The following is a 27,029-nucleotide window of genomic DNA, read 5'->3' on the forward strand; positions in this document are numbered from 1 at the left end:
TGCTCACATTATGGGCAAGAAGACCCTCAACTCAGAGGAGCAGCAATATACATGTGTTCCCATAGTCCTTTGCTCTTTGACTTTGTTCTGTTCTTGCTGATTCCAATTCTTTCCCGCAGATCTTGGCCTTCGGTGGACATTAGACTATCCAAGCTCTGCTGCTTGCAATTGGTTTCATTTTAAAAATATATTGGAAGCACAGGTATAAAAGTAAGAAACCTGGATCTGATCTCAACCCAGATACTTACCAGCTAGTTAACCTGGGACAAGTTCCCTAGCATTTCTGAGTGATGGCTTACTCACATGTAGAACAGGGCAGCAGTGTCTATGCTGACTGCCCCATGGCATTATCATGAAAATCCAATGAGACCCTATAGTTTGAGAAGACACGGGAAGAGTAAATTGCTATAGAAACATAAACAGAGTCTAGGCAGGTGTTTGAGTTAGCTTTTATACCGCGTCCAACACTGGTTACATAGTTTTTATTGATAACGAAGATTTGTCACTAGGCCCAGGAATAGCTACATTGCATCTTATCATACCCGCATCATCGTCTTCGGCTCTCAAAAATCCCAAGCCAGACGTGGAAAGAAAGCTTAGTTCAATACTCTTCAATACCACCATTTGCTAACTCAGATGCCTGCCTTTTTTTCTCTCACTAAATTCTGGCACTATAATCAGGTTGCAAGCTCCTTCTGTTTCAATGGAGGTTTTTACCCCTTGCCTTTAATGTAAAATGACAGCCAAATCTTCAGAAGGTTTGGTGTTAAGATTATGTCTTTTACATTCCTACAGTCTCTGTTGTTTAGTTCAGCTTGTCAGGCTGTCAGATAAAGGCCCATGGAGCATTCTACAAGGAATTATTAATGAAGATTCGGCTGGTTTTTCTTCTGGAAACGGATCACTTCACTTTTCATCTCGCTGGCTTTTTACATTAACACACTAAAAATAGCTGTGAGTATTCCAGAGAAGGAATTATCAATATTTGGCAGTGTATTCCTTGCTTGTTAGATTTGGTTCTTTCCCTATCTAGGGCACAGAAAGATGAATAAATCTTAGTAGTATAATCCCCGAATCGGGATCCATGTATTTTTACTCGGAACGTGAAGAACTGAATCTGGTCTTGGGACCCCTTGCTTTAAGTATAGACCTGACTTTGCTTGCCTGGAAAACCACTATTTAAAACACAAAATTTAAGGACGGTGGCTTAAGGAAAGTAGCCCACGTTGAACTCACACTATACCAGCCCAACCTTGTCCTTCCACAAATGTCCATTCAGGATAAGGTTGACAGCTGAAGCTCCATAGCTATTGGCTGGTAATCCACACGGTCTTATTTGTGTGCGTAAATTCACCGAGGCATGTTGCAGTTCTGTGGACTCCACTGTAGTCCTCCTTCATCCCAGGTCCTCTTTCACAGAGACAGCCACGTGTGTCAGAATATTATATGGATGGAGTTTGACATCTTTATTCATCTTCTATTTATGGGATGAATGTACAGTGAAAAGGTGGCTTGAGACCATCAAACCCACGTCTAGCTGTGATCTAAGAGGAATTTAACGTAGGTCTCCTGAGGTGAAAGGAGAAATGAAAGAAAGAAATGAAGTGCCTGTTTCAATTTAATACTTTGGGCCTTTTTTTTTTTTTAAGAAAAAAAAAAAAATCAAAAGCCTGGGACCTTCCTTGGCCCCCTGAAGTTTTAGGGTTTCAGATGCTCGGAGATACAATCTGCACAATTTCTTGGCATCTGTTTTTACCAGACAGTATATTACCACTATAAAGTAGCCTGAACAGTGGGGTCCTCCCTACTGGGGGCCCACTTCAAAGGCAATGTCTGAAGCCCCCTGATGCTGGGTGTGGGTGAAAAGCACTGATTGTTGTGTTTGGTTTATTAATTACTTAAAACAGAAACGTAAAAGCTAATTTTCTTCTCAATTTTTTATCCTGTGTTCCTTCTTAGAGTTAACATCCTCCAATCTGTTTTCTGTCAGATGAGTGACTTTAGTTCCAAATATTGGTATGATGTAATTATTTAACGCCTTTTAACCTGGGGCTAAGGGCATGTCTTGCAAGAAGTACGTTGCTGCCTTGTCCGAGATTTAGAAAACACGCATTTAGAAGCTAAGACAGACCAAACCCATCTCCCGAAGTTACACTGTGAAACAGGAATAGAGCTAGGGAGAGAACCCAGGCTTCTCTTACTCAGTTTCACCACGAAAGGAAGATTCTTCCCAGAACATCAGCAACTCTGGAATCCCCTGAAATCTGAAGAACACGTCCCCCTGCGTCCCCACGAACCACACGTCCCAAGTCTACTTGCTGTCAGTTGTTTCACCTGACCACAGCCTGCTTTGTGCTGCATATTTTCTCAAAACTGAAGCAAGTCAACAGAGTTCTCTGTGGTGTGAAGCAAAACAAAAACACCCCAAAGTTCATGTGTTGTCACCAGACAAAAATTTGCTAAGAACAAGCAGAAATGAGGAGTTAATGGATCCCATATGTGGCCACTAACCTAGGTTTATGAGATTTTTTTTTTTCCAAGAGATTTCTGAGGAGTTTCTTATAGCACAAAACAAGATCAAACACCCATTTTCCTGTCACACAGGACAGTGCATGATCAATCCATAGGTCCCACCGCCTCACCCCGCATTTATCTCTGTAAACACGGAAAGAAAAATTGGCCCCAGTGTGTGCTTTGCAAGGAGGTGACTGCACCATGTGGTATCGGGGAGCAGGAAAGCGTTTGAAGATGTAAGCTGTTTTCTCACAACCCAAGTGGACCGGCCCGCACAGTCCCCGGGTTGGCATTAAATTCATCCTAGACAGCCGGACTGATCAAGCAAAGGTGACAGCTGTGGAATTTTCTTCATCTAGGAAGATCGCACGTATGCAAAAACTAACTGTTTTCCTCAAATGTCAATCAGCCCCTTGAAGTCTCAGACTTCATTCAGCGGTCAGGGAAGGCATTTCCTCTGCACATATTTCCTATCATATTGGGCAGTTCAGCGACGCAGGGTTTCCGGGCGCATTAACCACATTAGGCACAGGGTGGGGGAGAGATGGGTGGTTGTGCTTATTGTTTTTGTTGTTGTCGTCGTCGTCGACGTCGTCGTCGTAGTGGTCGTGCTTGTTGTTGTTGTTGTCGTTGTAGTCGTGGAAGGGGAGGCAGGGCAGCTGTTGGGGCTCAGATGGTTTCCATTGTTATTGTTTTCTTTCCCCTTTTGTGTGTCCTGAGCTCTGAACTGCAGAAAGGAGACCTGCACTTCTGTTAGTGGCAGGGCTTCTGCAAGGAAATTCCAAACCGCTAGAATGTCCCGTCAGTTGCAGAGACAACCGCAGCCGTCTCGGAAAGAGGTCTGTGGGGTGGTTGCTGGGCTCCCGGGCCACTTCCCTCCTCCCTCCGCATGGAAACAGAACCCACCAGACAAGTGGGAGAGGGGGAGGGAACCTGGCTGAAACGTCTGGCCCCGAAAAACGAATGCTTTGGGATAAAATGTCCCGTTAACCGGTTAATCAAGAGCACACGAAGCAAGAGCACGCTGGCAGCAGAGGCTCGAAGCACCCCGCGAGGCCCCAAAGTCTTGGGCTGCCCCGTGTGACAGAGAGATGGGTCTCTCCCAGACAGGTTCACAATTTCAGAGCCGCCCGAGGCCATTTGGAGGGGAAGTTGAACGGCTCACCTTGTGAGGAGTCAGCGTGATCTGTAGAGATAATGGAGCGTTCAGCCTGACATCCGAAACCCGGTGTATCTAGGAAGAACGGATTCTTGCTGGGAGGGGAGACAGTAATTGTTTTTAGCATGACAGATGAGACATTCTGCAGATTCCCCACACCTGGGAAACAACTCCTTCCCGGTGCTCAATATTTAAATGAAGGTGTGCAAAATCTTCAGCTCCTCTCCGTCTCCTCCTTCAAGATTACTTTTAAAGAAGAATGTCCTTCCTCTGTAATGCTACACAGAGAGAGGCAAAGGTGGCATCAATTTTAGAGGATTGTTTGCTTTTTAATCTGATCAAAACAATTAAGTCACGGAGAGTCATCTAAGAGACTGTAGGAAACATTAATCGCATAGCTGGACTGGGCTTCGTGACTGTGGGGAGCCTCGTAAATAACCCTAGGACTTGAGCCGAAGAATATAAAAGGGGAGAGAAAACAGAAGCCGGTGGTGAAAGATCCCTGATGTCTCCTTTGAGGTGAAAGTATATAAATATATAAATAGTTGTTTCCCTCAAGGTCATTTACAGTTTAGTCCCTCCTCGGGTGTTCCCATTTAAAGCTGTGGTCAAGTGAATTAGCCAGAGCTGTTACTATTACTTAAAAAGAAAACCAGCATTCCTATAAACATGCCAGTCTCAAATTGAACGTGTGTGTGTGTGTGTGTGTGTGTGTGTGTGTGAGAGAGAGAGAGAGAGAGAGAGAGAGAGAAAGAGACAGAGAGAGAGAGAGAGATGTCCCTCCCTCAGTCTCCTATCCCAGGGTGGACAAGATATTTGACCTGCATAAACATTCATTTGGGGAAATGCAGCACTATTTTCTCCTCCTCCTGACCTAAAGCCTCTTCTTCAAAACATCAAACCAAACAATACACAGAATAATGTTGCCTCTCAGAGGGATTTTCCCTCTCATTTCCCTCCCACTTCTGCTAGGTCAGTCTGTCTTTCTTTCCCTCCCACCCTCCAACCCCTCCTCACCCTCCCCAGCAAACTCTGGAAAAACAGTAGTAACTAACATTTGTGCCTTTGGCAATAAAACCACAGGCCTCGCAAACCCCAAATGGCAAAAAGACATTTCCATTCCAATCCCAGTTTTAAATTAAACTGTAATGAAAAATCAGCAGTGGCAGCTGGGACCAGAGACACTGATTGTCTCTAGGAACAAAAAAGGAGGGGAACAGAGGGGGAGAGGAAAAAGAAAAGAGACTGCAAGGAAGCCTCGCTCTGGTAATAAAGCAGCTGGTAAACCTTCAAGTAAAAAGAAATTAGAAAAACAAATCTAGTATAGAGACAAGCAAAGATGGCTGTTTCCCTCTACAATCACAGTGAGGCGGTCACAAATCACCCACCACTTTATGAATGGACTCAGAGGGGGCAGGGAAGGAGGCAGATGTGTGAGCCTCTACTGACACCTGGAGGAAGATCAGGGAAATTCTCAGGGGTGGGGCGGGGGGGGGGGGGGGGGCAGTAGTTGGCCCCACCTCTGTGTCCTGGGAAGGAGTGGGGATTTGGGCTTTCCTTAGGATCTGTGATCTTAGGCAATAGTGAGGATCTAGAGGCTTTCTGGAAAAACAGGAGGACCTCATTGCCTCCATATTCTCTGTAAATAAAAACTGTGTCAAAAGCATTTGACTCCAACACAAGTTTTGTTTGTACCAAGGAATGTGCAACCTGATTTTTTTAAGATGTTTTGCTCTTCGCTTGTATTTTTTTAATGTTTGTTTATTCACGGAGAGAGAGACCAAGAGAGCAGGGGAGGGGCAGAGAGAGAAAGGGAGAGAGAGGATCCCGAGAAGGCCCCGTGCTATCAGCATAGAGCCCGATGTGGGGCTCGATTGCACAAACCGTGAGACCACCACCTGATCCAGAATTAAGAGTCAGACCAACTGAGTGAGCCACCCACGTACCCCTTTCAGCCTGATTTTTAAAAGTGTATGGCACAGGCACCCAACCAGAAATGAGGGGGGAAACCCCAAGATTCGAGCATTTTAATCTACAGTTTTCTAAACTTGCAAGGCTCTGCAGATCATTCAACATGTAATTTATGCATATATATCTGAGTAGAGGTGATCAGAAATCCAGAAAAGACCTATACTAATCTGTAAGCGTCAAAGATGCTGCCAAGTAGTTAAGGATCAAGACAGTGAGTGGCCTTCTAGCTCACAGGTAAGAACTAGACCCTGGGAAGCCAGCTTCCTGAACCTTAATTTGTTTCCAGAGCACTTCAAGAAGCTGATGAAGTGAGTGGAACCTACCCAGAAAAACTCTCCACTACAAGAGTGTGTGTGTGTGTACACACAATCGTAGATGCTCACAAAACCCCTTGGGCCAATCTGTAAGACCCAGGTTGGCTTCTGTAAAGAAACAAAAGCAGAGAAAGACTGCAACCCATCCACAATGAAGACTATCGTGATTGCACATGTGAAGAAACTCGGATGAAATTTAAAATGACGATTGCCTATTGAGATGTCAAATGAGAATTCTTTACAGAAAGGAAAACTGCCGGAACCAAAACCACACAAGAGCTGTGCAGAATAAACAGCCCCTTTAAAGCATGCCCTTGTGATTGCAACTTACTCTTGATAGACACTGGGGAGACCTATGACATTTGGGGGCTCCCTCTCTGAAAACCGTCAGCAGCACGTATGACGATGCCAAATGATTGCTAAAGTAGAAAATTCCGTATAAAATTAAAATTATTTATGTTAACTTATCATCAGGTGCTTTTTGTCATGCCTCTAGGATGTAGAGTTGAGTGGGGGCCTAGTAAAGCTCTGGAGGATCCTTCGGGGAGACATTTAATGAAGTCGGTCTTGGTACCTTGAGAGAAGTGATGCATTCATTTCCCAATGGGTCCAGCTGACCTTTACCAACTGTCCCAATAAGAGCTATTGTTTCATTGTTAGTATTTTTTTAAGTGATCTTAGGTTTGGCTGTTACCTTCTGATCCTCTTTGCTAATTTCTAAAGTAAGATACTAAAATTGTATTAATTGATATAGCTTAATACTGACAACGTCACCTGTTTAAAGTGTGCAGTCCAGTGGGTTTTAGTATATTTGGGGTTGCACAACCATCACCTTAATCTAATTGTGCAACATTTGCATCACCCCTTGCCATCAGCATGACAACCCCCATGTCTCTCCCCAGCCTTCATCTCCTTTCTGCCTCTATAGATCTGTCTATTCAGCATATTTCCTGTGTTGCAATGACAGTAGTTGAAAGCAAAAAAACAAAACATAACAAAAAGACTTTGGAAGACTGTGTGAATGGAAATGTTTTCGACCCCACCTTTGTGGTCTAGTTCGTTGATTGTAGATTCTACTCTTCCTTCCTCCTTTTTTTTCTCACTTCCTTTTTACTGCCTTAATTTCGGTCTCTGTGTGTTATCACTAGAGGGTGATCTGGAGCAGAGAGAACCACAACTTCCTTAGAAAAGATTAGATGCTGAAGTTGAGCCCAACGGCTATAGTTAAAAGTCTTTTGACTATTTTTATATTTCATTGTACATACATATTTGTTGTGGCTATTTGAGTCCACTTCTCCTCTGATTTTATTTAGCAAAAGTTATCCACTTCATAGAAATGACTATAAAGATTAAGTTAAGAAAATCAAGGGGCACCTGGGTGGCTCAGTCGGTTGAGCGTCCAACTTAGGCTCAGGTCATGATCTCACGGTCTGTGAGTTTGAGCCCCGCATCAGGCTCTGTGCTGACAGCTCAGAGCCTGGAACCTGCTTCCAATTCTGTGTCTCCTTCTCTCTCTGCCCCTCCCCTGCTCATGCTCTGTTAAAAATAAATAAACATTAAAAAATTTTTTTAAAAATCAAGACGATTTTATTTCATTGGTTAGGCAATATTATGAGCTTTTTCCACACCAAACTTAGCCATGAGCCATGATATGTATCCAAGCTTGTTTTTATCTATGTTATTGTATGATATTTGGTTATGTTTCATAATATGGTGCCCTCCTAATAAATGGGTGCTTTGTAGAATCAAACACTTATTTATAGCTATTTATTGCTTTCTGAGGTGTAAATATAACTACCTGATACAGGTTTTAAGACCTTTGGTCTTCCCAAAGGTAAGACCTTCCCAAAGGTCTCTGAATTGTGTTTATTTATTTTGGGTTTGCACAAAGAAACAAACAAAACCGCATGAATTAAAGGTTTCTCCTCACCTTTCCATTTCCCAAACATTAAGTAAATCATAATCATCCAAACTTCCTGTCAGAAATTGCTTACACACATAGTATGAAGAATGCAATCAGGCCCTATGGTGGTGGTGGAGAAGGTAGTTGGGGCACCTGGGTGGCTCAGTAGGTTAAATGTCTGACTGCGGCTCAGGTCATGATCTCAAGATCTCATGGCTGGTGAGTTTGAGCCCTGTGTTGGGCTTTGTGCTGACAGCTCAGAGCCTGGAACCTGCTTTGGATTCTTTGTCTCCCTCTCTCTCTGCCCCTCCCCCCCCCCAAAATAAATAAACATTAAGAAAAAGAGAGAAGGTGGTTTAAAATCAACAGAAGATAAATCCTCTGTTGCCGAAACCACATAGTGATGGATGGAATGCAGATTTGGGAATAAGACAGAATTGTATTCCAATTTCTTATGTGCTGTGTACAGCCCTTGAATTTTATGCCATTCTCTAACTTCTCCGAGCTTCTGTTTGCTTATCAATTAGGAAGAATATTATCTTACCAAGATACGCTCAGTATTTGACCAATGCCTACTTTCCTCCTTAGAATGGAAGGTCCCCAGGACAGGGCCGTGCCTGATGAACTCACTGCTGGGCCCGGATAGGTGTTTCACATATACATTGAGTAAAAATTACACATGTGCCCATCTTGTGGAATTTAATGGCCTACAATAACTTTTAGTTTAAGGTAGAAATTAATCTTATTATAACAAAGGTCCATGGAGCCATTTGCTATATTTTGGACACCCCACTAAAAACTCTACATATAAGCAGGTTTTCACAGAAATCCTGAGTGATCATCTCCGTTTCACAGAAGAGCAACTGAAATTTGCCTGAGTTCCCCCAGTTGATAAGCGACAGCACCAGGATTCAACCCCGTGTGTCTGGCACCAAAATTTCCACAGGTAACACTCCACAACTCTTGTCATCAGGGTGGAGTGCAGGGTGTGGAGAAGTCATTTAAGTAAATGTAGGAGAGAAACCACAGAACCCCTGAGCCCCTGACCAGGACTGTTCAAGGGTATGAGGGAGAGTGGGCTTGGGATCAAGCTGGGTTCCTACCCAAAGCCCAGAAAAAGCTGAGTGAAGTCAAAAACATGAAGTAAGAGTTTTCTTTTGGAGACCCTCCTTACTCTAGCAGTCTTTACCTCTAGCATTGCAAGGGGTCTCCCCGCTCCCAGGTACTCAGAGCCACTTCTAAGAACCCACTGAATCACTGCTTTATGCTTCTGAAGGAGGGTGACCCTCTATACTACTTTCAAAAGAACGTCCACAAATGAGGATTGACTTAGAAACAAAACTCTTTGGAACCATGAACCTCCAAGAGTTGTCATTTAACTGAACTTTCTTTCACTTTTTTTTTCCTCCAGAAATTTCCACTAGAGAAGAGGCACTCTTCTTAATTAAAGCCACTGTCAGAGACCACAAATGGCTTTTTATAATGGTTTCTAAACCAGAAACACCATGGTTTGGTCTGTGCAGTATTTCTGAATCTTAGCAAAGAGACCAAATTCTTTTCTTGTATTGTGAAAGGCTTTAAATAACAATATTATGTTTACTAGCGCACTGTGCACAGAACAGAGACTACACATGGTAACGTAGAACTCAAACATATAAAATCCATTTTCCATGGGAAGTAGCACATGTTGTATTTTAAAAATATGAATTCCTGTATGTATATGTATGCAGATGTTCAATCTTAGATCACTTCCAAATGATCCTCCCCAATGAAAGAGTTCTTAGCAGTGTCTCTCAACGTGTGTTCTGAGTCTCCCCTACATTAGAAGGTCACCTGAGTGCCGTTAAACACGCAGGTTCCTGACCTCCGCCACAAAAAAAAAAAATTAGAGTCTCTGCGGTAGGGCATTGGAATCCTCATATTTAACAAATATAACAAAACTTTTCATTCATGCTAAGATCTGAAAGCCATTGACACATAGTATAGTGCAGTATTTAAGAACGTCCACTCTGGAATCAGATCTTGGTTTGTAGCTTAACTGTCCCATCTATTGAATGATAATAATCAACCCTACCCCCAGATCTGTTGTCACAGGTATAAGTGTCAGAGCCTCTCTTCTCCCCCTTCCTCAGAGGATGTTCTACGTTGCTGCCCGGCTCCTGGCAGGACTGAGGAGGGGGAAAAGAAAAAATCTGGAAAGTGGGAGAAGGAGGAAAAGACTGAAAGAGTAAGCTAGTAGGGGCTGGAGGCTGGGTGAGAGGTGAGGAGGGGGAGGAGCCAGGGACAGAGATTGAGGCAGAGTGGAGCTTGGGGAGAGAGTCAGGAGAAGGTTTTTAGACATCTTTTCAGCGTGTTAGATCCTTAAAGTCTCCCTTTACAACTTTTTCATAAGCGTTTTCAAAACAAAAGCTCTTTCTCAAAGCACTTAGGAGTCAGGTTTCAATTTCTTTTAGACACATTACCATTCAGAGACAAACATGAATACTGCGGGGTCCAGATTAAGCAGTTGTTGCAGACAACTGAGATAGACACAAGGCCTGGCAAATAAGTGCCACTTATCAAAATACCTGGCTTGACCCTAAATAATTCAATCATTCTACCTGTCCTCCTAGTTTCAGGCCCTACTCCTACTCCTATTCCTTAAACACTTGCTCCTAACCCAATCTGCCCTAAATTTCCACTGCTTTTGCTTCCCTTTACTACCTTTGCCTGTTCATCGTCTAATGTGTCCCTTATTTATGTTTCTTCTTCCCCCTTTCTGAGGCTTATTTTCTTCTTGCCCCTTTGCATGCATTTCCCTCCTATCCCACCACCTTCTGGGGCAGCCTCTCTCTGTAAGCTCCTAGGGTCCAAGCTTAAGGCAGCACCGTCAAGGAAGTCTACACCCTGGCTTTCTGACTTCATGGACTGGAGCGTGGTAATGTGTCTGGTATTTAAGAGGGAATTGGAAGAGATAACCAGAGACCTAGTACTGTGAGAAGGAGCTGGCCTGATCTTGCTGGCTTCGAAGATGGAAGAAGGGGATTAAGGCAAGGAATTAGGGCAGCCCCCAGAAGCTGGAAAAGACACTAGATTCTCCCTAAAGCCCCAATAAAGGGATGAACCCTGATGACATCTTGATCTTAGCCCAGGGATATCTGTATATGACTTCTGATCTATGGAACTGTAAGATAATAATTGTTCGTTTGTTTTAAACCACTTAGTTTGGGGTAATTTGTCACAGAAGCAGCAGAAAGCTAATACACTTAGTCTCGGGATGCACTTTGGGAAAAACCCAAATTTAAGATGGTAATTGCTTTTCTTCTTGTTCTTGGGGTGTTCAGTCCTAATTTCCCTGATATATCATGGGGTAAATGCTTGGTGGATAGGACTGCCAAAACAATGTAGAAAATTGAACTAATTTGGAATGATGTCTGGCTAATTACACTAAACCTCTGTCTCTTTGGCAGAGGAGCCCTTACCTTGGAGCTCCAGAAGAGTCTCACTAGGGTAACGGTTTTAATTAGCTCGGCTCTAGCTCATATCCACTGCCTGGTTCTGCATCTGTTGATATTTCCCATTTAGAAATAATGAAATAATCGACACATTCCAGTATGAAGAAATAATTATTGTTAGAGACACTGGTGGGTTAGGCTATTACCTGAATGCAAATAGTTTCATATTCTCCTGTAAAGGCAATGATTTCTAGCATTAGAAATAATGTAATATTTCTTCAGATCTCCTAATGCAGTGTTCCTTTAAAGTGAAAGCTCTGGAAATAGACGACCATAACCTTCTTATTTATTTATTTTTTAAATCCTCAAAGTATTGGCCCATCTCATCTTCTTAGTCAAAGCTTGCTTCCTGGTTTTGCCCTGCTAATGACCTCAGCTCTCTCTTGATGCTTTAGGACCAAGAGCTCTTTGATTAATCATTCTCTGTGTTAATATCAAACAGCTCTTGCATTCTTCAAACAGATCGCTGCTTCTGTTAAATAATGCCCTAAATATACAAAGCAGATAAATGATGACCATTGAGCCAATGGGAATAGAACTGAGCTCCAAGACTGCGTTGCAATTATAATGAAGAGACACATAACTGATGAGCTCCATATCTGAACTTAAAATGATTTGTGAAGCAGAAGATCAAGAAGAGGACAGACGGAGGTCTTCGAGTTGCTATGATGAAGTATAGACAAGGGGTAGAAAGCATTTTCGGTTGCTCGATGTGCATGTGCGCGTGTGTGAATATGTGTATTTTTTTTTCTTTGAAATGGTTAAATGTTTCAAGGAGTACACCCTCTTTGGGCCAGAATGATAGGCATCAGGGTTTTATTTCATTTCGGTCTCTTGCTTATTTTAATTTATGAGGTGTGGAGAATATTAGTTTTTAGGATGATTTAATATTTTATGTTGTAAGTGATCTTCTGCAGTCAGTTTGTTAATTAGATACTGCAGACAGGCTGTTTAATATCATGTGTTGACTCTGCAGGAAAAAAGGAGGAGAATATTTCTCATAGGCAAAAAGAATCCAAGGCACATGATCAAAGTTCTCTTACAGACCATGTGTTGGAGGTGCTTTGCTGTAGAACAAATTGTATTTTGCCCTTAGAAAGGCTCCCTGAGAGTGCTGGAGATAATTGGAGCCCTCTCTTGCTTTGCTCCCTTAGAAGTTTTCTGGAGCCAGGCAGGAAAAGAAGCCAAGAACCTAAGCTTTTTATTTAAATTTTAAAAAAATATCTGGGAGAATTAGAATACTTTTGGAAATCTGGAATCCATTGAAATGGATTGTCCTTTTTTGATGTCCTGGAAGGACACAGTTTGAAATGGTAGCTTCATGTTATTTCCTATTGGCCCGGTTCCCAACCCCACTACCTCCTAAATAAAAAAAAATAATAATAATGATGTAGGCTACTAGTATATTAGTTACATATTTAGTTTTTCCCCACTCCTAGGCTCTCCAAATTCAAAGCTGACATTGAAAATATAGATGTGTTCTCTTCTACCTCTGACAAAGGAAGAAGCTGTTGGTTGGCTTCCCTGGTTGGTGTCTACTCTATGGGTTGACCTTACCAAACCTTTGCAAGAGCAAGGAAATACACCAACAATATGCTTTATCACACAATTCCATTACACGTACCTTATTTTTGCTTTGTGTAAAACTAATGTGTACAGCTACAGGGAGATAATTTTTAGTGAATATTCAAAATGTGTTGTAAAGTCAGCAGACTGATAAATTGGGGGCGCCTGGGTGGCTCAGTCAGTTGAGCATCTGGCTTCGGCTCAGGTCATGATCTCACGGTTTGTGAGTTCGAGCCCCGCGTCAGGCTCTGTGCTGACAGCTCAGAGCCCGAAGCCTGTTTCAGATTCTGTGTCTCCCTCTTTCTCTGCTCCTCTCCGGCTCATGCTCTCGCACGTGCGCGCGCTCTCTCTCTCTCAAAAATAAATAAACATTTAAAAAATTAGAGAAGAGTGATAAATTGAGTAGTTCATTTTAAGATGAAATTCAGGTACATAAAACTGAAGGCTATTTTTTAATGTTTATTTATTTTGGGACACGTGGGTGGCTCAGTCAGTTAAGAATCTGACTTCAGCTCAGGTCATGATCTCACGGTTTGTGGGTTCGAGCCCTACGTTGGGCTCTGTGCTGAAAGCTCAGAGCCTGGAGCCTGCTTCAGATTCTGTGTCTCCCTCTCTCTGCCCCTCCCCTGCTCAGGTTCTGTCTCTGTCTCTCTAAAATGAATCAACGTTAAAAAAATTAATGTTTATTTATTTTGAGAGAGAGAGAGAGAGAGCGCGCACACAGGAAGGGGAGGAGCAGAGAGAGATTGAGAATCCCAAGCAGTCTCAGGCACTGCACTAGTGCCCCAAACACTAGTATTTTTCCAAAATAAAACCCCTGCCACAGGAGTTCAACTTTCAGAAGCAACTCAACAATAGCAATTATGTTATGACATGTTATAAGGCTTTAAAAGAGGTTTGTTTGTTTTTTAATTTTTTTTTTTAACATTTATTTATTTTTGAGACAGAGACAGAGCATGAACAGGGGAGGGGCAGAGAGAGAGGGAGACACAGAATCTGAAACAGGCTCCAGGCTCTGAGCAGTCAGCACAGAGCCCGATGCGGGGCTCAAACTCACGGACCGTGAGATCATGACCTGAGCTGAAGTCAGACACTTAACCAACCGAGCCACCCAGGCGCCCCATTTTTTTTTTTTAATTTTTTTTTAACATTTATTTATTTTTGAGACAGATAGAGACAGAGCATGAACAGGGGAGGGGCAGAGAGAGAGGGAGACACAGAATCTGAAACAGGTTCCAGGCTCTGAGCAGTCAGCACAGAGCCCGATTAAAAGAGGTTTTGAGTCATGTTTGGTAACCAGCAAAACAGTGACACATAGTATGACTAAGAATACGTAAGAAAGTACGTATTCCCTAATACAAGCAAAAACAATATTTTATACCTCATAACCAACACTAAAATGGACTTTTGGGGGTGCCTGGGTGGCTCAATCAGTTAAGCATCTGACTCTTGATTTCCACTGAGGTCATGATCTCATGGTTCATGAGTTCAAGCCCCAGGTCAGGTTCTGTGCAGCACAGAGCTTGCTTGGGATTCTCTCTCTCTCTCTCTCTCTCTGCCACTCCCCCACTTACGCTCTCACTCTCTCCCTCAAACATAAGCATTTTTAAAAAACTGAATTTTTGCCTTTTTAAAAAATGTTTTACCTTTTGTCTATCTTATTCCATCCCTAATATATGAATATTCAACTTATTGTCTTGCTTTTCTGGAGTTACTGGTATTAGTGTATAATAAGAAATTAGCTTTCCCATAAAATAGCACTTCCTGAAGGCAAGATTTGTTATCATGTGGATGTATGTGCCTGATATAAATCTAACTGAAGAAATATTGAAACTGTGGAACTGATGTATGTACATATAATCAAAAATTAAAATTTTAGGGGTGCCTGGGTGGCTCCGTCGGTTAAGCGGCCGACTTCGGCTCAGGTCATGATCTCGCGGTCCGTGAGTTCGAGCCCCGTGTCGGGCTCTGTGCTGACAGCTCAGAGCCTGGAGCCTGTTTCAGATTCTGTGTCTCCCTCTCTCTGACCCTCCCCCATTCATGTTCTGTCTCTCTCTGTCTCAAAAATAAATAAACGTTTAAAAAAATTAAAAACAAAATTAAAATTTTATATGTAACATATATCCATAGTTTCATAATTAAATAGAGAAAGAAACAAACAAATGATATATACATTTACACAGTGTGTGTTTAGTGAGGAGTTTTGATTTTGGTTTTGTTTTGCCAGTATATGCCCTTACCATAATTATACAGTTTTTAACTTAGAATATGAACTTTTCTTGTATAAAAACTTATCTCTGGAGATATTTTCTTCTAGTCATGTTATATCAGCATAGGTGCACTTTTTCTCTTCCAAGAGCTAATTCAGAGGTGAGAAAAATAAGCACAACTAAAAATGGGATAAATGTTTAAAAACTCAGTATTTAGTGAGTCGCCTTCGAAAGAAGGAAGATTAGACACATCTACAATCAAGGTTCTCTCCCAACAAAGAAAACTCTAGTCTCCCCATTAGAAGTAATGGGTAAAAAACAAACACTTAATTTGCAGAGTTGAGTGCTTAATATTTGGTACACAATTATCATTCAGCAAATGCTGTCAACCAACGCTGCTATTAGAAACTTCATGGTACACCCTGAAGCATCAATTGTAGCTTTACCTGCAGAACAACTTTACACATTCAATAGTCAAAATACGTGAATAAAAGGTTGTCTTGATCCATCGGAGAAAAACATTTTGTTCTCTTAACATGGGAATTGTTTAAACCTCAAGGCTCTGTTCCAATCAGTTATAATATACTGACCTAGCATCACTATATGGAAATGTATCATGTACTTGAAATGCACATTTAGTATGATAATACCATCCAACCAAGCATAGCTCTAAAGATGGAATCTTCTTTCTTTTCTGTCTGCTGTTTAATTTCATTATGACTTCTCAAAATTCTCTGGTCGTGTACAGCTGCTCCACTGTTAATAGCCTTGAAATAGAAACGTGTTACTTTGCTTGGCGAGAGACATCTGCACACTGTAGAAAAAAATCATTTTGATGTGATTAATACAGGAAGATGCTTATTCGTATTTTTAATGCATGTTGTTTAAACTCAAATATGTTTGCCTTCCAGTCATTTTTAGATAGGTTATTCACATCTATGATTTAAATGTGTGATGCTTTTAGGATCTACATTAAAAAAAAAAAAAAAAAAACACAGGAATGTTTGCCAGCCCCATCTAATACCTCCTGCTGCTAGTTGGCTGGGGTTTTTTGAATGTCACAAACAGAGCTTTTGATATGGTACCCATGGGGCTCTTTATCCAGGATGATGTCAATAACTACTCCCAACATTTGGTCCTTCTACCATCTTTGATCATGTCATCTTGAAATCTGCCCTTGCAATGAGCAAGAGTCTTTACTTTCACATTAGAAGAGCTCCTACTATATTTGAAAATGTCAAACTATATAAGCCCTAGGAGGGCAATAGGACAGGTTCAAAAGTTTGCAGGTAGATGGATTATTACAGGCTTAGAAATTACAATCAGAAAAAGCATACATGCCTTCTCTCATTCCCTCATAGTCTTGCAAATCTCTTACTACATCATAAATCTTCCTGTGTCCATGCTCCCATTCTCTAGCCATTTCACAACTGGTCACTCTCAGCCTCAGATTTACGCACAAAGCCCTGGAACTGACCTCGTTGGAGGGCACAATTTATGTGATGGAGCCAGTGAGAGTGTGCTGTACCTTGCAGCCCTCTTGTCATGCAGCTGAGATGCTTTCATCAGGCTCTTCCTGCTTACCATTCATGGCATGGCAGTGCTTAAAGGACTTTGGAATGTACCTACTTCAGCTCCTTGAGCAGCTAAATATGAAAAGTCAAGTGAAGTGATTTTCTTGAAGGTTATACACCACAGAGAACTTCCTCTCTCTACTCCTCTGGAATGCCTGCCCCTGTCATCTCTTTCAGAAGGTATAGCCTCAACTCCAGCCATAACCTGGAGCCCAGGAGCCTTGACTACAGAAAACCTTAAACCCTAAGGATTGCCAAGAGAGCAAAACACTGCCTTGTTCCCAGAGTCATAAGAGGGTCTACTTGGGACACCCTGTAAGAGTGACAAGACTAAGAGACCCAGGAGAAGTTCTTCCCTGCCCAGCAAGGCAAACCCAACAGATTTGACAAAGGGCAAGTAAGACATTCGAGGAACAGGTTCTTTGATCTCCACTCAATTCAACAGTGAGCATTCCTGAATTTGGTAAATGTTAAAAATGGCACTTGAAACCAGGGGAGAAGATGGGCTATTTAATAAATGGTGTTGGGACAAGAAGAATAGGCATCTGGAATAATTAGACCTTTACCTCCCATTCTATGCAGTGATATATTCCAATGGATCAGAGATTTAGATGTTAGAAATAAAACCAAAAAATTACTAGAAGAACCTAGAAAGATTTTAATCCTCACAATAGAATTATTTTTAACTGATTCAAAATCCAGGAGCCATAAAAGAAAATACTGATAGATCTGAATACACAAAAATAAGAGCTTTTCCATCTCTCTCTCTCTCTCTCTCTCTCACACACACACACACACACGTTCTCTTTCTCTCTCTCTCTCTCTCTCTCTCTCATAAGCAGTCAAAAGATTTTTTAAAACCCCACAAACTAGGAAAAAAACATTTGCAACTCACATATAAACAAAGAGCTAATTTCCGAATAGATGAAAAGTTCTTACAAATAGAGAAATAAAAGCCCAACAAGCTGATAGGAAAAACGGGGCAAAAGATATAAACATCTTTCACAGAAAATGAAATACGAATGGCTCTTAAACATTTGGAAATATGCGGAACTTCACTCATAATAAAAGATATGCAAATTAGAACTACATTGAGATACTATTTTTCTCTTAGGCGGTTGGCAAAAATCCAGAAGTTCAGTAACACACTCTATTGGTGAGGCCGTAGGAAACAGGCCCTCTCATACATCGCTTGTGGGAGTGTATGTTAGCATAACCCCATATGGAGAGCAATGTAGCAAAATCCATCAAACTCACAAACGCATCTATCATTTGCTCTGGTACTCTCACTTCTGGAAATGTGGGTTACAAATGCAGTGGCAAATGAACGAAGGGACCTACGTGTAAGATATTTATCACAGTATTGTTTTCAAGAGCAAAAAATGGAAATAACCTAAATTGTTAAATCCAGTAAATTGTTTACATAAACCAATTAACTAAATCAGGGCACATCCGTACAACAGAATACAAGGAAACAAAAAAGAGTGAGCTGACCGTATAGTGACATAGAAAGATTCTTGAGACTTTATTGAAAGACAAAATGCAAAAAAGTGTGTAAGATCCAGTGCCTTTGATATTAAAAAAGGAGAAATAAGAAACTGAACTTACACTGGCTATTACACACATAGAAAAACTGGACAAATTTACAAGAAACAATACAGCGATTACTACTAAGAGGTGGGTATAGGAACTGGGGATATGGGCTACAGGCATTTATGCATAGGTTTATCTTTATGCATATTTTTTAGAACCATGCAAATGTAGGACCTTTTTAAAACTTAGAAAATTTTAAGTCAAAGAAAATAACAGAGTAAGTCTCCTGTTGGGACTCTGAAGATGTTGACAAGTCTCTATCTTAGCATGAAGGCTGAGACTTCCAGATTGACATGGGGTGCCCAGCGTCTTTATTCACTCATTTGTCCTTCTTTCCTTTATCCACTTAATATTTATTTATAACCGGTGGTGTGACAGGTGCTGTACTAGACCCTGAAGATGTATGGAGAACAGGACCCACTAGATCTTTGCTTCACAGACTCTACAGTTTAATCCAGGGTCCCTTTCATTCGGAGTCTGGGGGTCTCCAATCAGAATGGAAGGACTCTAGGATCCATATCAACAAGTTTCATTCTATTAGGATATCACGTTAACTGGGAGCACATTAAATCTCCATTGGTACAGAGTTCAAAAATTCAATATCCTTGATTTTTATGAGCAAACAAGATGTGTACAGGCTGGAGGCATTTTTGGTTTCTCTCAATGGCACCTCTTTGTAGAGTTACACAATATCTTTTATTGTGTATAATACAATATAATTTGAAACTGTTCCAAATATGGCCCCTGCTTATACTTATCCAGGGTTGTAATAATTTCCTGTGATTTATATTGTTGCTTTTTTATTAGTGCTGTAGAATTATATAGTGTATCACTATACTGCTTTCCTTTGTGTTTTTTTTTCTTAGTTTTATCCATTTACATGCATGATGATTCATTTTTCAAGCCAAATATCTGTTCCTGGTGTTCATACCAGTGCCTTGAATGAAATTGCTTAGCCTTTTAGGCAGATGAGAGCTGAGGGCAGAGCTCTCTCAGCTCAGTGCGTGTTTGTACGTGAACGTGTGTACCTCTATAATCAACATCAGCATATTTCAGGGCTAAGCCCATTTGGTTCATGAAAACAAAGTGGTGCTTTCAGGGCTGTCTAGCAAAACTTTCTGAGATGACTGGAGGGCTCTCTGGTTCAGGCTATCCAGTATGGTAGTTGGTAACTATTTGTGGATATTAAGAACTTCAAATGTGCCTAAAGCAACTGACAAATAAAATTAAACTAAAAATACAACTTAATTTACATTTTAAAAGCTGGCAGAAGAGGGCTAAGATGTGAATGCAAGGTATGTGGCCCTAAAGAGAGTAAGCAGCCATCTAAAATGTCCACGAAGGTGGAGAGGTCACAGTGATGGGCATCTCTTGAGTCTTGGATATTCCAATCAGATGGGGAAGCCTTCTTGATTTGTGAGGAGTAGTCTACACAAATTAGAGATGGCTTCCAGGTAGTTTCTGAGGTAATACAAAACACAATGCATTCTTCCCACACTCGGTCATAAAAAGAAAGTCAGCAAGCATCGAGGAGGTTTGGTTGGAACCCTAGGCACTCTCATTAGGGTTCAAGACTCAATTCCAGACCCAGAATACACATCAGGAATGTGGAAGAAAAATTCCATCATCTCATGACCTGAGTACCCAGGCTGTGTCTGGAGGAAGATGGAATACCCAAGGGACATCACAGATGGCAGACTTAGAAAAGTAAATCTAATTTTAGACCTCATTCACTGGTGGGAATAGACTCCTAACACACAGGCCATGTTAGCTCAAGACCTGACTGCAGTTGTGCCAGTGGATGCAAAGTCTTCAGTATTTATAGGTAGACAGGCTGAGGAAAGCAGAAACTGACAAACCACAGTCTATCCAGTTCAATCTCCTTCATTTGCCCTTCATTACTACTACTACTACTAGGCACATACATCCTGCCTGAGCATTACAGAACAGCTTTCCATAGAATGGAGAGCTTTGCTTAGCCTTTGTCTCCACAAATCCCCACACTTACCCCATGCTCCAGTTAAACCTGGTCATGCATGCTTCCTTCAACATGCTCGGCCCCTCCCACATCCAGGCCCTCACTTAAGCTCTCACCAGAAAGCCCTCCTCCAGCTGCTTCCTCTGTCAAAACCCCATTGACCTTCATGGCTTACTTCAGGAGTGGCATTCCCTGAAGTCTCTTCCCTGGGCCCCACCCCTGTGTGTCCTCACTCCCTCCATGGAGTCTTGGGACACCTGGTTTGTGGTGTTGTTTCACTTATGTTGAGAGATTCAGTGAACGCTTCTGAGCTTGTCTCCTTTTCTGTGAGCAGTTTGAGGAAGAGGACTGTGTCACCCACATTCTGAATACTTCATAGTATTGACACAGGGTTGGTCTCCAAGAATTATTGTCTTTGAATAGGATTTAGGACAATTCCACACATAGGAATTTTAGCTATAGTCAATCAAAAAGAGATATTTTGCTTCAGAAGGGAAGAGAGCCCACGTAGTTCTGAGCATTTATCTGACAAGTACACTATTGTGGCATGGAACATTTTGCAAATAAAAAGTGGCAAACTGGAAACCTAGAGGTCACACGTGGCCTGTGACATATTTTGACATACAATGTTTTGTTTAATTGTCGGCAACCTTTAAAATTTTGGAGTTTGCATAAAAATCCATGCTTCCAGTTTTTCTGGGTCAGGGCGGGGGCAGGAGGGTGGGGAGTCAGATCCAGCATACTGGTCATTCATTCCCCTCTGTCAACTTACCAGTTTATCATAGTCCCTGGCTAACCCAATGCCCTCAGATCCTACAAGGACTGTCTTGTTCTCCCTTCCTCAAATCTTATGTGCATAGAGCCCATCACTTTTTTTTTTTTTTTCAACATTTTTTATTTATTTTTGGGACAGAGAGAGACAGAGCATGAATGGGGGAGGGGCAGACAGAGAGGGAGACACAGAATTGGAAACAGGCTCCAGGCTCCGAGCCATCAGCCCAGAGCCTGACGCGGGGCTCGAACTCACGGACCGCGAGATCGTGACCTGGCTGAAGTCGGACGCTTAACCGACTGCGCCACCCAGGCGCCCCAAGCCCATCACTTTTAACAATGACAACGATCCACACACATCGTTCACGAAGCTCATAGAGCCTTTTGTTAAATCATGCAAATTCTGATGGCTTTACCAATGATTGTTTTGGCCAGCTACTTTCTGTCTCACTCCAGCTCTCTAGAGTGCAGCATACGTCCAGATAAAAACAGGCTTGGAATCATTTTTAAGGGGCGTAAGGGCAGCTCGATGTCCATTGGCACTTATCTGCAAGTGCAATTTTTAGACACCAGAGAATTAGTCAAGAGACTCCGGGTGGCAGGGTAAAAGGCATACTTGTTGAAAGAAGTGGTAGACACTTGAGAAGGAATGAAGAGTGAGACCTACGTGATATTGGATGCTAACATTTCATTTCGCATCCATGGCACCTTTTGTGTGAAGACTTCCAAGCAGATTTCAGGCAGTAATGGAGCCTCACAGCACTTGATGAGAAGGGGCAGTGTTTTTCTCATTTTCGGATGGAGGAAACTGAGGCGGTTTGCTCACCATAGTAAGGACTTCTCTGCAAGAAAACCGGTAGTTAAGTTTAATTCTCTTCATTTCTGGCCTCTTCCCTAATCACTCGTTCTCACTCTTTGGTTTCGAGGATAATTTATGTTAGATCCATTTAAACCCACTCTCAGAATTTAATCAATACCATCTGCAACTTGTAGGCTCTCCTTGGCTAAAGCTTAATCTTCAGAAAAATGTAAGGACTAAAGGGCATAAACAGGTAAAATATGAAATCAGATGGGCCACTCTTGGCTTATAGGTAAATACCAATGTGTCAAGATCCCCGCCTTCCATCATCATTTTCCATTTCCCTTATGGTCTACCTCTCACACCTCCTCACACTAGCTGGAGACTAGTGTTAAAGCAACTGTTTGTGTCCAGCTTTTATTTTCATGTTTAATTCTTGAAACATCTGAAGGGAGACTTCTAACTTCTAGGACCCATGAGAAGTGTAAGTTTTTAAGGAAAGAAAGATTTTGTTGGCTAGATCAACATTTTAAAGTGTTTAGCGAGTGCTTTAAGTTTAGAAAAGAACAGGGGCGCCTGAGTGGCTGAGCCAACTTTGGCTCAGGTCATGATCTCGTGGTCTGCGAGTTTGAGCCCCGCGTTGGGCTCTGTGCTGACAGCTCAGAGCCTGGAGCCTGTTTCAGATCCTGTGTCTCCCTGTCTCTGACCCTCCCTCGTTCATGCTCTCTCTCTGTCTCAAAAATAAATAAACATTAAAAAAAAAAAAAAAAGAAAAGAACAATGTGCTACCTTTGACTGTTAAATCCATTACTCTAATCACACTTTAAATGAACCATTACAAGGTACTGATTTATAGAATGCCTTTGTGGACACAGTATTTCTAGAGTGTGGGTATTTGTGGTATTTTGAGTAGGATCTGGTCATTATATATTCTAATAATCATTAGTGATTAAAATTACTTCTCCCAAAACATTATCTTTCCAAGGCCATCTCCCTAACCAAGTAACCTAACCAAAACAAAACAAAACCAAAAACAAACAAGCAGAGAACGCAGGAATTAAATTCTAAATCCTATGTTGCTTCACCAAGTTCCTGAGCTAAACTTTTACCTCTGGAAGGAGGAGATTGAATATCACGCAGATAAAGGTGATCTAAAAGCACTCTCCTACGTATTTTTGGAATCAAAAAGAGAAAAGGAATACTCAGGCCTATCTAGAAATTCCTGTTGTAGGAGATAAAACATACAAACAACATTTAGTCTGTGTTTCACACTCCCACACTGCAGCAAGACCTTAATTTGAGCAGATGACATTTTTTTTTTTTTTTTTTACCAACTTTAAGTAGAATTTATGATGCTCCCAGTCAGCCGTAGGGGAGAAAATCAAAGTTGCACCAGCTTAAGCCCACAAAGATTGTTAGCTATCATTTCATTTCCCCCTGGTGGGGACAACGTTCATCCTCAGCCATTTCTGAATTGCCCTATTAGAACCCTTGGCCTCTGCCAGCTGCCCCTTCCCCGGCACATCCCTTTTACTACCATCTGACCATCAGCTTGTTCGGTCTGTCATCTCTTCTTATAGCCAGGTGACCTGCCCTGGATCAGTTCGTGTTCTGTATCTTTCTAAATTACCTTGTTCTTTGGAGTCTGTTGCTCAACTGAAAGAGTTACACATTCTTTCTCTGTTAGTTACTCAAAGTATCAATCATCCTGTAACCACCTGTACTACCGTTAACCTTCTTCCTGTCTTCCAAATCAAAACCCATTTCTCACTTCCATATGTCAACACCAGCCACATGCATTGATTAAATGTCTTTCATTTGAAAGCACACAATCCTGCTATCCCTGCCTATGTCTGAATGCCTCCCATATGCTCTCCACGCAAGCCTAATTCTTCTGTTCTCTTCCTCTGGAAAGTCATTCTTCATTGTAATAAGTTGCCCAAAGTAAATGTATTCATCATCTTTTTCTCTGACAACCATGTTTCTCCACTACGGGAAATTAAACACTGCAACATATGGCCTGAGCAGCAAACTTTAGTGCTTGTTCGCTCAATTGTTTTAACACATTGCCGCCTTCACATAATATTCTGTTTGCCACTAGCATGTCAGGCTTCCGCTTGACATATGCATTAGACATGTTAATGGCAAGACAGAAACCAACTGAAGCTGACAGTATGACGAAAGAAGGGTAAGTGCCTATTAATTACTAAAATTCACTTTTTCCCACTATTTAGTGGGGGGAAAAAAACAAATTAATGCCTCCAGAACATGCCACCACATTAGCCTGCTGTGGTGCCATCTGACAGATTTTTTACACCCTAAGTACTTGGGAAGAGCTTTGTGTGGATTCAGCAAGGCGCTCTCCCCATTGTCACAGGCCCTTTCTGTTTGCTCTTTGTCCTTCCCTAGTCGACCACTTACACAGCCAGACAGGCTGTAGTTGCTGAATTCTTTATGTGGCCATCCGAATACTACTGGCACATGCTCGGGGTTCTTTTCTCTATTATTCATGCATGTAAACTACTATGGAATGTTTAAATGCTACATATTTGTGGAAAATAGAATACAACTTTCTTCTGACTCATCACTTCATAGGGGACATTCCTTAAATGTTTATGAATCTTTAAGGTTCTATAGGAGTTTACAGATTTTAAATTCAATCAGTCTTTCAGTCAAGTCATTTTGACCTCAGAAGTTATTTAAAGTTTTTGTTTTCTAGATCTTATTTTTTTATTAACACAAATTAATTTTCAGGGCTTATACTTAGGACTTCAAGCATGTCCCTAAATAAAAAAGTTTAAACATTTTTCAGTGGAGACTATATTCAATTTTCTTTCACATAAATAAGTTAGAGCTATTGTTTGAGGCATTGGTTTTACTTGATGCTGGAGGACCTCCCACAGCTATAGTTTCCTAGAATCTCTGAGTCTGATCCGTCTCTATGACATTTTCTGAGATCTCAGGAGTCTATGGCTCCTAGGGCATCCCCCTATCAATAACCGTATCATCCTGAATGCCATGTCAGCCAACAGTTACCCAAAGCTTAATTGAAAGAAACAATTTATGGATGTCCACCCATGACTCTGACCCTCTAAAAATCTATCTTGAGATTAAGCTAGATGGCAGAGAGCTATATCCCTGGACCTCATCAAATTGGTCCTCTGTAGAATTGCTTTTACATGGACTTCAAGGTCACAGTCTATACTGAGGGACATTACCAGAAGCAGTCCTGTGAAGCTCGTTGTATTTTCTATAAGGACATTGTTGAAACCATTAACTGCATTACACAGTGTCTTCTTGGTGACGACCTAGGCGACAAGTTTTTTTTTTTTTTTTCAGGCTTCAGTACCTGGAAGACTTGGGCCATACCTCAGTGGGGCCATACCTAGTTTTATCTTACAAAAAAGAGGAAATGCATTGAGTTCTGGTTTATAAATTGCCTGTTAGAATGCTTGGAATAGGTAAGTAGGACTTTGTAACTTATAATTTTGTACCCTGGCCTCTTTGATGGAATTTTTTTTTTTTTTCTAACTGACCTTATTTTCCCATTGTTCCAATTTTCTTTATTCTTTTTTTCACTGAAATGAACATTATAATATACACACTTCTTGTCCAGTAGCCTTATAATCTTTCCAAAATTATATGTAAGATATGCATAAAGACTATAGGAAGTATACTTATAAATAGGTCTATAGACCTATTTATAAGTCCTATAGACCAAATATAGTCCTTATAAGTCCTATAGACCTATAGACCAAAATTATATGTAAGATATGCATAAAGACTATAGGAAGTACACTTATAAATAGGTCTATAGACCTTTCAATATTTCAAAATATACCTTTCAGCAGAAGAAAAATGTAGAAGCTGCTTATGCTTATTATGTTTGACACCACATAAGCCAATAGGGGAATTTTCTCTATTCCATAAAGAAAATACAGTTTTTTTAATATCTATTTTAAGAGAGGGAGAGGGGGAGAGAGAACATGCACATGCACATGCTGGTGAGCAGAGGAGGGGCAGAGAGAGAGAGGGAGAAAAAGAATCCCAAGCAGTCTCCGTGCTGTCAGTGCAGAGCCTGACATGGGGCTTGATCTCATGAGCTGTCAGATCATGACCTGAGCTGAAATCAGGAGTTAGATGCCCAACGGACTGAGCCACCAAGTATCTCTTGAGAAGAAAGTTATAAATCAAATATAGGATTCCATGCCTATTATGCATTTATAGATCTACTTAAACAATTACATGTAAAAATATACTTAAGATTTAGGAGGCTACTGAGGAAAAAAAAGTCAGGAAAGTAACTGTATACCGTCTTGCTCTAGTCTCACATGACAAAAATACTGTTAACATCCCCTGAGTAAATACTTAAGCATATTAAGGATTTTTATACCATCAAAATATGTATTCATTCCATAAACACGTGGAACAATGTGTTAGGTACAAGGTATACTGGGATGAATGAGACACAGTTCACTGCAATAGGAAATAGGAAAATTTATAGTATATGCCTAGAGAGAAGCATCCTGTAGTGTTTCATGTGTCTGTGAATCATTCAACGTAGATATTAAAGTACAACAGAATATTCTAAATATCATACTTCAACATAGCCTTTTATAGTCACAATGCAAATATTGAGTGACTCAGTGGAACCCATCTTGCTGGATGAGGAACACGTTCCTGGAACAAAGTTGAACACTGGAAACTGCTCCTTCTCATGACAGTGTTGAGTGACTAGCTCAATAATTCACTAAATGGCATTCCTGTGACCACAGATGCTAATGATACCAGGGTAGGAATCATCACTGTCATTATTTTCTTCCCTTTTTGTCTAGATCTTTAAAGCAGCTTTAAAGTTGCCAAATGAAGATGTTCTGATATTGTCACTATATGAGCCAAAGAGGACAGAGAAATTTGCACTGAGCCATGAGAGAGGTCATAAAATGTGGACTTCTTTTTGAAAATCATGGCTCCAAAGTCAACTATTTGGATTAAAGTCCATCCTAAGGACTCCGGGTTAGCATTTGCTGCCAGATGTCCTTTGTTTATTTCGATATTTAAGCAGAGCCCCAGGAAGAAAGTAGCCTATAAGACTGTTTGAGTGAGTTGAAACATCAAAGTCATTGTGTTGAATTGCACCTGGGGCAAGATGACAGTAAGTGCAATCTTCAAACACAGATGTA

At 41.2% G+C, this 27,029-nt stretch overlaps 1 long non-coding RNA gene across 1 annotated transcript; it reads right to left on the reverse strand.

Moving 5' to 3' along the window:
- Nucleotides 1-433: 433 nt before the first annotated feature.
- On the reverse strand, nucleotides 434-2,328 carry LOC132671807 (uncharacterized). The gene is made up of 2 exons (XR_009607251.3): nucleotides 2,202-2,328; nucleotides 434-1,569 (listed from the first exon to the last, which is right to left on the reverse strand). It is a non-coding gene; the product is annotated as an uncharacterized LOC132671807 (long non-coding RNA).
- Nucleotides 2,329-27,029: the final 24,701 nt, after the last annotated feature.

Source organism: Panthera onca, chromosome C1 (assembly GCF_046562875.1).
Source record: "Panthera onca isolate mPanOnc1 chromosome C1, mPanOnc1 haplotype 2, whole genome shotgun sequence".
Lineage (NCBI taxonomy): Eukaryota > Metazoa > Chordata > Mammalia > Carnivora > Felidae > Panthera > Panthera onca.